Source organism: Sarcophilus harrisii, chromosome 2 (genome assembly GCF_902635505.1).
Source record: "Sarcophilus harrisii chromosome 2, mSarHar1.11, whole genome shotgun sequence".
Taxonomy (NCBI): Eukaryota; Metazoa; Chordata; class Mammalia; order Dasyuromorphia; family Dasyuridae; genus Sarcophilus; species Sarcophilus harrisii.
The window spans coordinates 605,138,665-605,146,613 of record NC_045427.1 but is presented as its reverse complement, the minus strand read 5'-3'; the positions used below and the strand labels follow the sequence as shown (position 1 = coordinate 605,146,613).

The 7,949-nt window shown below is 40.0% G+C and overlaps 1 long non-coding RNA gene across 1 annotated transcript in view; it reads left to right on the top strand.

Annotated features, from left to right (window-relative positions):
• The first annotated feature begins 591 nt into the window (after window positions 1-591).
• The window catches only part of LOC116421940, a 27,706-nt gene continuing 20,348 nt past the window's right edge, over window positions 592-7,949 (top strand). The window contains exons 1-2 of the long non-coding RNA XR_004232535.1: window positions 592-654; window positions 3,077-3,143. This is a non-coding gene — a long non-coding RNA (uncharacterized LOC116421940). The remainder of the gene's footprint in view (window positions 655-3,076; window positions 3,144-7,949) is intronic.

Here is a 7,949-nt window from a genome sequence, read left to right as displayed (position 1 = left end):
CTCTACTTTTATCATGGGTTTAGACAGTTTTGATTTTCCTGAGAAGTTATATGAGTGATTTTTAGTACAATGAAAAATAAATCTGGGTCTAGAACTAGAGGGTATGGTTCAAATCCAACCTCTGATAATTCACTTGCTTTTTGAATTTAGGAGATTGATTTTAGCTTCCTGAGCCTCAGTTTCTCCTTCTTAAGAATTGGATTGGATGGTCTCTTCCAACTCAGATCTCTGTTCCTGAGCCTTGATACAGACTTTTGTGTGAAGTATGGGTTTGGAGACTCCTGTAGGAAAGTGGGATGGGATGAAGAAAAAAAATCAGGATGGAGAGGTATTGGGAGGCAGGTACTGAATTATGGTTATCCTTGTGGCATTAAAGGAGAATGAATCATTGTCCTGTACTGTAGTGATGAGGGTATCTTTTCTAACTCTTTGCAATTAAAGGAAGCATCTTAAAGGTCTATCTAGAGACTTTATTTTCCAATGGTTCAGTGCTTATCTTGTGTGTAACACCAGGGTGGGAGAACAGCTGAAAGGCAAAGCAAAAACAAAAGCCTTGGAGTCCAATGTTTTCTTTATCTTTCCAGCTCTCCTGGTAGCCTTGGGTGCCTTTGTGACTGTGATCCTGCTTTATTTTCTGGGACTACGTGTGTCAAAGTAAGTTGGATTGTGTTCCCTTTCCTCTTTGTGATGTGCAGGGGCCATTCCACCAGTACCTTGCTGATTAATTGCATAATTAGTTAGAAGCCACATGTTGCTGCTCAGGGTGTATTTGGTCTAAAAATATTTTCATGTGAAAAACATTCTAGAAGCTAAAAATATCCCACAAGCAAATGCTCAGGGTAAGTGCCTTTGTACTGTTTGCTCTCAGATATGGCTCCATTTCTTGATGGGTCTTGAGTAACAGAAAGAAGATAGGTCAGGTCTCATCTTGGATGATCTTGGCCATTGAAAGCAGGAAAAAAAATTATCCCTAGAAGAAAAATGGGCAGGGGGAAATGTTGGTAATTGCTCAGATTATTACTTGTACCCTATCTTCCAGTTCTAAACAACAAACCTCCCTCTATAATCAGGCAAAAAGTCTTTCTCTTCTTTTTGATAGCTTCTCAGGACCCATACCCATTTAAATTTTTTTCTCTGAACTAGATTATTGCATCAGGCATAGGAATGAAACTACAGTGAGGTCCTTTGTTCATACTTGCAAAGAAGTACAAAACAGGAATAGATCAAACACAGGATATATGCTCAAGAATTGTCTGCCTTAGGGTAGCCATCACAAGGTAAATAATGGGATTAAATACACCCAAGTTTTTTTTAAAGGGGGCTTCTATGAGTTTTATTAATTAATTCATAGGACTCCAGAGCTGGAAGGGCCAACTTCTCATTTTATAGGTCAGGAAAGCCTTGAGATATAAAGTAGCACATTCAATAATATGCTGCTACTAAGTGACCTAGCTGGAATTCAGTTTCAGGTCTTTAATTTCCAAATCATTACTCTTTCTATTATGGCACACCATTCATTCATTCATCTATCTATCCAACAAACATTTATTAAGTGTTTACTTTGTTCAAGGCATTATAACTAAACATTATAGAAGAAAAGCTAGAAGAAAACAAAGTCCATATTCTAAAGGAACTTCCCATCTACCAAGAAAGAAAAGGCATTAGAAATATGCAAATAACTGGAACAGCTAGATGGTACAGTGGATAAAGTACTGGGTTTGGAGTCAGAAATACTCATTTTTTTGTGAGTTAAAATCTGGTCTCAGACACAGATTAGTTGTGTGACTCAGGATAAGTCATTTTATCCTGTTTGCCTCAGTTCTTCATCTATAAATGAACTGGAAAAAGAAATGGCAAGCCACTCCAGTATGTTTGCCAAGAATACTCCAAGTGAGGTCATGAAGAGTGGGACATTGTTGAATAACAACAAAACACAAATAACTAAACTACAAGGCAGAAGTGTATATTATAAGAGAGGTGCTGATAATGATACCTTATGTATGACTGGGATTCTGCTAAGAATTTTATAAATGTTATTTTACTTGATTCTTACATCAACCCTGGGTGGTAGCTACTGCTATCATCACTATTGATGATGAGGAACTAAGGCAAATAAAGGCCAACTGACTTGCCCTGCATCATATAGCTAATAAGCATCTGAAGCTCAATTTGAACTCAGGTAGGAACTAAGTGCTATAGAAGATGAAAGAAAGAGAAAGTATTCCATCTGGAACTCTCACTCTCTCTCTCTCTCTCTCTCTCCTCTCTCTCTCTCCCCTCTCTCTCCTCCCCTCTCTCTCCCCCTCTCTCCCTCCTCTCTCCCCTCTCTCCTCCCCCCCCTCCCTCTCCTCTCCCCCTCTCTCTCCCCCTCTCCCTCCCCTCTCCCCTCTCTCCCCTCCCCTCCCTCTCCCTCCCTCTCCCCTCTCTCCCCTCTCTCCCCTCTCTCCCCTCTCCCCCTCTCTCCCCTCTCTCCCCTCTTTCCCTCTTCTCCTCCCTCTCTCTCCCTCTTTCCTCCCTCCCTCCCTCTCCCTCCCTCCTCCCTCTCTCCCTCCTTCTCCCTCCTCTCTCCTCTGTGTGTGTGTGTGTGTGTGTGTGTGTGTGTGTGAGAGAGAGAGAGAGAATGATAACTTCAACAATCTTTGAATTATGTTGGTCCCTAAAGGAAAGATAGCACTTCATCAGAAAATAACTATAGAAAAGCATTTTAGATGGAGGGAATGGCATCAGTAAACAATTATATACTAAACACCTACTATGTGCTAAGAGCTGGAGATCCCTATTCACAAAGAACTTATATCCTACTGAGGACGTGAGCAAAAATGTGAAGTCGGGAAGGGTCATGGGATATTTGAGGAGCAGCCAGTAGTTCCACCCAACTGAAACTTAGTGTGGAAAGAGTGGATGATAACGCTAGGAGTAACCTGATGCAGTGTCAGAGCACTGAGGGCCTTGAATGCCATTTAGGACCCAATGGATTTACAATCATTACTTGACGTCCCGTCAGCTGCAGATGGTTGATGAGAATAGGGATGACAGAGAACACTGCCATTTTTAACAGTGTGAAAACTTTTTGCAGGCTTCGCTGTACTCAGTACTGCTACCATCTGTTCCAACGCAAATGTTTCCCTGGGATGTTTAATCATGTAAGTAAAAAAAGAAAATCTCTTGTAGCTCACTTCATCTCCATTAAGCTCTTCTTAGGTTTGAACACCTGCTTAGTACCAGCTTGGATGGCAGAGCAGAGGTTTGTCCATGCTAAGAGGCTGCAGTTAAGAAAGAGGGACATGGTTGAGAGCCATCTCTGTGTGATTTGGAAGCAATTGATCAGATATTTGTGCCTTGGTTTCCCCATCTGTTTAAATGGAATGTATTTTACTGACCTGAGATTTCATGAGTGGAGAAGGGAGGGAGCAAAGGAGGGAACAGCTAGTGACTGGGAAGTACTCTATGACTAATTTAATTTCTTTTCAACACATTTTTTATTAATAGTTATCATTTATGTAGAGCTTTTAAGGGGTGCAAAGTGCTTCACAGATTTTAATTCATTTGATACTTATAACAAACCTGTGAAATTGATGCTATTATTACCCCCATTTTTACAGCCAAGGAAACTGAGATTTAGGTCAAGAGATTTGCTTAAGATTATATAGCTAGTAAGTATCTGAGAAGGATTTGAACTCAGTTCTTCCCAACTCCAGATCCCACACTATTTTTATTAAGCACTGATTTTTGTAAGGCAATGAGGATATAAAGACAAAAGGGAAAAAAAAAACTTCCTGCCCTCAAGGAGTTTACATTTTGATAAGGACATAAAACTTATGAATAGAAAAGCAAATGCAAGGAATATGAAGAGTAATGCAAAATAATTTCCAGGAGGAGAGATATTGAAGGTAGGAGGTGTGATCAGGAAAGACCTCCTCTTCTGTAGGAGGTAAGACTGTGCATTGAAGAAAGGCAGGAAACCTAGAATTGGAAGTGAGGAAAGAATTCCTTCCAAACACCTGTTCAGAGGAGTATCTTTGAAGACTGAGTCAAACTATGTATTAGAGAGCATTAAATGGAAAGACACTCTCACAGCTCTGACATGAAGTTCATGAAGACCTTGCCCTAATTTCTGTCTCCTTGGTGTGTGCCTTATTCAATTTGTGCCTTCCAATCATTAACTCAAAAATCATTTATTTTTTGCTCTTGTGTTATTATGGTAGGGATGAATCTTGTTGCCAAGGTCCAACCAAAATCCTTGATGATAACTGAAGAAAGGCAGTTGGCAGATAGTGTGAGGAAGTCACTTGCTGACTATATATAAGTATATTGATTTTTTTAGTGCCATTGGGCAGTAACCACTTCCTTATTATTCCATCTTGCTATCCTGTGACATCATGTGGTTGAGGACAGTTGGGAATATAATCCAGGTTTGAAGGACAGTCTAGGCAAAAGCCCAGGAGTGGGAGATATCCTCTTAATCTTGGGAGATAGAAAGAAGGCCAGTTTGGTTGGAAGATAAAGTTTTTGAAGGGGAATAACATGAAATAACTGTTTCTTTGGAAATACAGTAATACACGAATATCTATCTATATCTATCTCTCTAGCTATATTTATTTTTTGCTGAGGCAATTGGGATTAAGTGACTTGCCCAGGGTCAAACAGCTAAGACATGTTAAGTGTCTGAGGCCAGATCTGAACTCAGGTCTTCCTGACATCAGGGTTAGTGCGCTACCTAGATGCTCCTCACAAAAATAATTTCTGAAGATGTTCTCTAGTAACTTTACTTCCTAGAATAGAGAACCAGAAAGAACCCCCCCTTTACCCCTCCAAAAAAACCCCAAGCAAAACAGTTGTCACAAAATCCATGCTGTATAACATATTTTCCCTTAGTCCTCACTCAGGTCCTGTGGATTATTTTACAGACAATTTTATTAGAATTGATGATCTTCTTTCCAAGCCAATAGCAGAGGAAAAGGTGAGGGAAAGGATTGTCACAAAATGACAACCACAAAGACAGACAGCAGACAATCTGACAGAAATAATAAGAAACAAACCAGTCAGGGTGAAAATCAGATGAAAGCAATGGAGACAGGTACCCCAGAAAGAAAACTTAAATGGATTACCATAGAGATTTTCAAGTATTTCAAGGTCTAGCATGTCAAAGACAAATTAATTTGTTCTGCTTCACTCCAGAGGTCAGAACTAGATTCAATGGATAGAAATTCCTAACAATTAGAGCTGTTCAAAATCAGAAACTACTTCTCCAGGAAGTATTGGCTTCCTTCTCACAGAATATCTCCAAGCAAAGCCGAAGTGCATTATGATGGCAGTGGCCTTCTAGTTCCAGAATTCTGGTGTTCTGGGGTTCTGAAATATGGATTTCTCTTTTGCCTAAGAATTGACTCCAAAATTGGTCACAACAGGGGTGACTGCTGAGGTCACAACATATATACAATTCAAGGTCTTAGGGAAGCAGGGAATAAAAGTGTTACCAACAACAATAATCTGAGAGCATTTAGTGAGAGGACAGTTAGCTCCTCCTATACTCTTCAATCAGTTCTTAAGTTGTTAGTATATCACAGCATAATCCAATTGTTAAGAGTAGAAAGATGTTTGTAAGAAGACAGGGAAGAGAATTTGTACATTCAAAATTTTGGGGTGAAAATATTTTTGTAATTTTTTTAAAAAAAGAGTTTGATATTTAAAAGAAATTCGTTATCAGAAATCCTTAAATCTTCATATCATTCCATTCCTCCAAAGATCAAGAGGTCCATGGCTTTACTACCAGTGTTTTTGTTTAATTCTGAAATTTATCTTACCTATGATATCTTGAAAGAATGTGAGTTCTTGAAGGTTACGACCAGATTTGTTTTTGCTTTTGTACCCCCGATCCTGGAACTGTTCCTGACCCATACTGGTGAATAATCAGTGCATGTTGCACTGAATGTGAAGTCTCATTCTTTCTGTCTTCCTTCTTCCTTGATTCTTACATCAATCTTACATTTTGAGTTGGATAATTAATGCACTTACATTATATCTCCCCAAGGAACTTGTTCTCGTGTACAGGTTTCTGGGTCAGGAGCATACAGGGATGGCATATTACCACGTTGTAGTGTTATCATTCATCAGAGAAGAGGAGGGATTTCTCCTCTTGAGGGGACCTATCCTGGATAAAGGATGACTGTTTTTGCTGGGAAGGCAATGGCCACTTTGTGCCAGACTCTCACAGTCTTAAGTTGGGATCTATCTGTGAATTATGTAACATGTATGATGGAGCACTGGGCTAGAGAAAGAAATAGGGTCCAGGAAATGTAGAGAGATAGAGAGCAGTTCATCCTCTTCTTTCTCTTTTCCTCCTTTTTTTTTTATTCCTCTTCTATCCTCCTTGGTGCCTCTGAGTCTTGGAGGAAGCACTGACTGATGGAAGAAAGCATAGACTGACATCTGGAAGACCCCCAGGTCACCGAGTCTGCCAAAGTAGAATCTTTCTGTCAGTGATTAAGTGAGTCAGGCTACCTTGTGATTTTTTCCAGTCCCAGGTGTTGACAGCTACCTGAGCATCCTAAGGGATTTGGAGCCAAAATCCTCCTTCTTTCTCCCTGCCCCCATTTGCCTCAGACCCACCTTTCCCCACCTGCATGGGCTGTAAAACACTGTGGCCCAGCCAGCTGTGCAGGAAAATGTGGGATAGATCCAGAGCTCCAAAGGGGCCTGTTTCCTCTCTATTCCCTGTCAACAGTCATTTCTGGGAATTAAATGGCTGTAGCTAGGGGCCCTTTCCTGAGTTCTTCTCAAATCCAGCATTTGGGAGAGGGAATGGCCTCCCTATGATGGATAATGTAGGCAGGATGACAACAGTATGCCTAAGAACAGGTCAGTTTCAAGGGCAATGAAATCTAGAAAGGTTTCCTTTACAGTAAAAAGAAGCTGAGGAAAATCCCATCATGGTGGAAAAAGAAAGATGGAGGTGCATCATAGTTATAGGGCTTATATCTAGAGGGGGCTTTCAGGATCACTTTTCTCAACCATCTCATTTATTGGTAAAGAAACTGGAGCCCAGGGAAATATGGCATGCCCAAGACTACCCAGGTTGTACATAGCAGAATCTTAGAACAATTTCTGTCTGAATCTAGAAACTATAACATATCAACTCAACAAACATCTATGAGCAGAGAACTAGGGCTTGGTAGGGAAACTGAGTTCATATAAGACCCAGTCCTGTCCTCATGGATCTTATGGTAATAATAGGGAAAGAGGCACAGATAGAAACCTATAATACCATAACATATGAACAGTATATTAATGGTAAAATCAAATGTTACAGGAGATCCAAAGGGAAAGAGCATGGGGTTGGTTGCTTTTGAGTTGTGGCTTTAAATTATCTGTTTACATGTTGTATTATTTCAGGAGAATATTGGCTTCTTTAGGGTAAGGATTAATTTGTGTGTGTGTGTGTGTGTGTGTGTGTGTGTGTGTGTGTGTGTTTTACAATCCCCAGAATATACTATTTGACCATAATAGGTGCTAAATAAATGATTGTCAGATTGGATCATAGCCCAGATAATATTACAGATGATCAGATGATCCAGAGTAGTAAGTGGCTTGTCCAGGGTCACACAGAAAATGAGTGTCAGACAATATTTGACCTAATTCCCTAAATTCTTTGATTCCAAATCTACTAATCTTCTGACTTCACTAGGAGGGAATAAAAGATGGGCAAGGGTTCTACAGGTGGAGAAGGAAAGGAGTACATCCTAAGCATAGGAAATAGCACCAACAAGATCTTACAGATGGAATATATTATTATACTCAGTGGGGATTTCGAGAAATTTATGTTTTACTAAATCCCAGAATAGGATTATCCATCTGTAAGACTTATAGAGTTCACTTGGCCTTCGAATCTCCCACCATGAGTCTCTTGTTGGGACAAAAGGTCCAGTGAGCTGGACCTATTCTCTCCAATC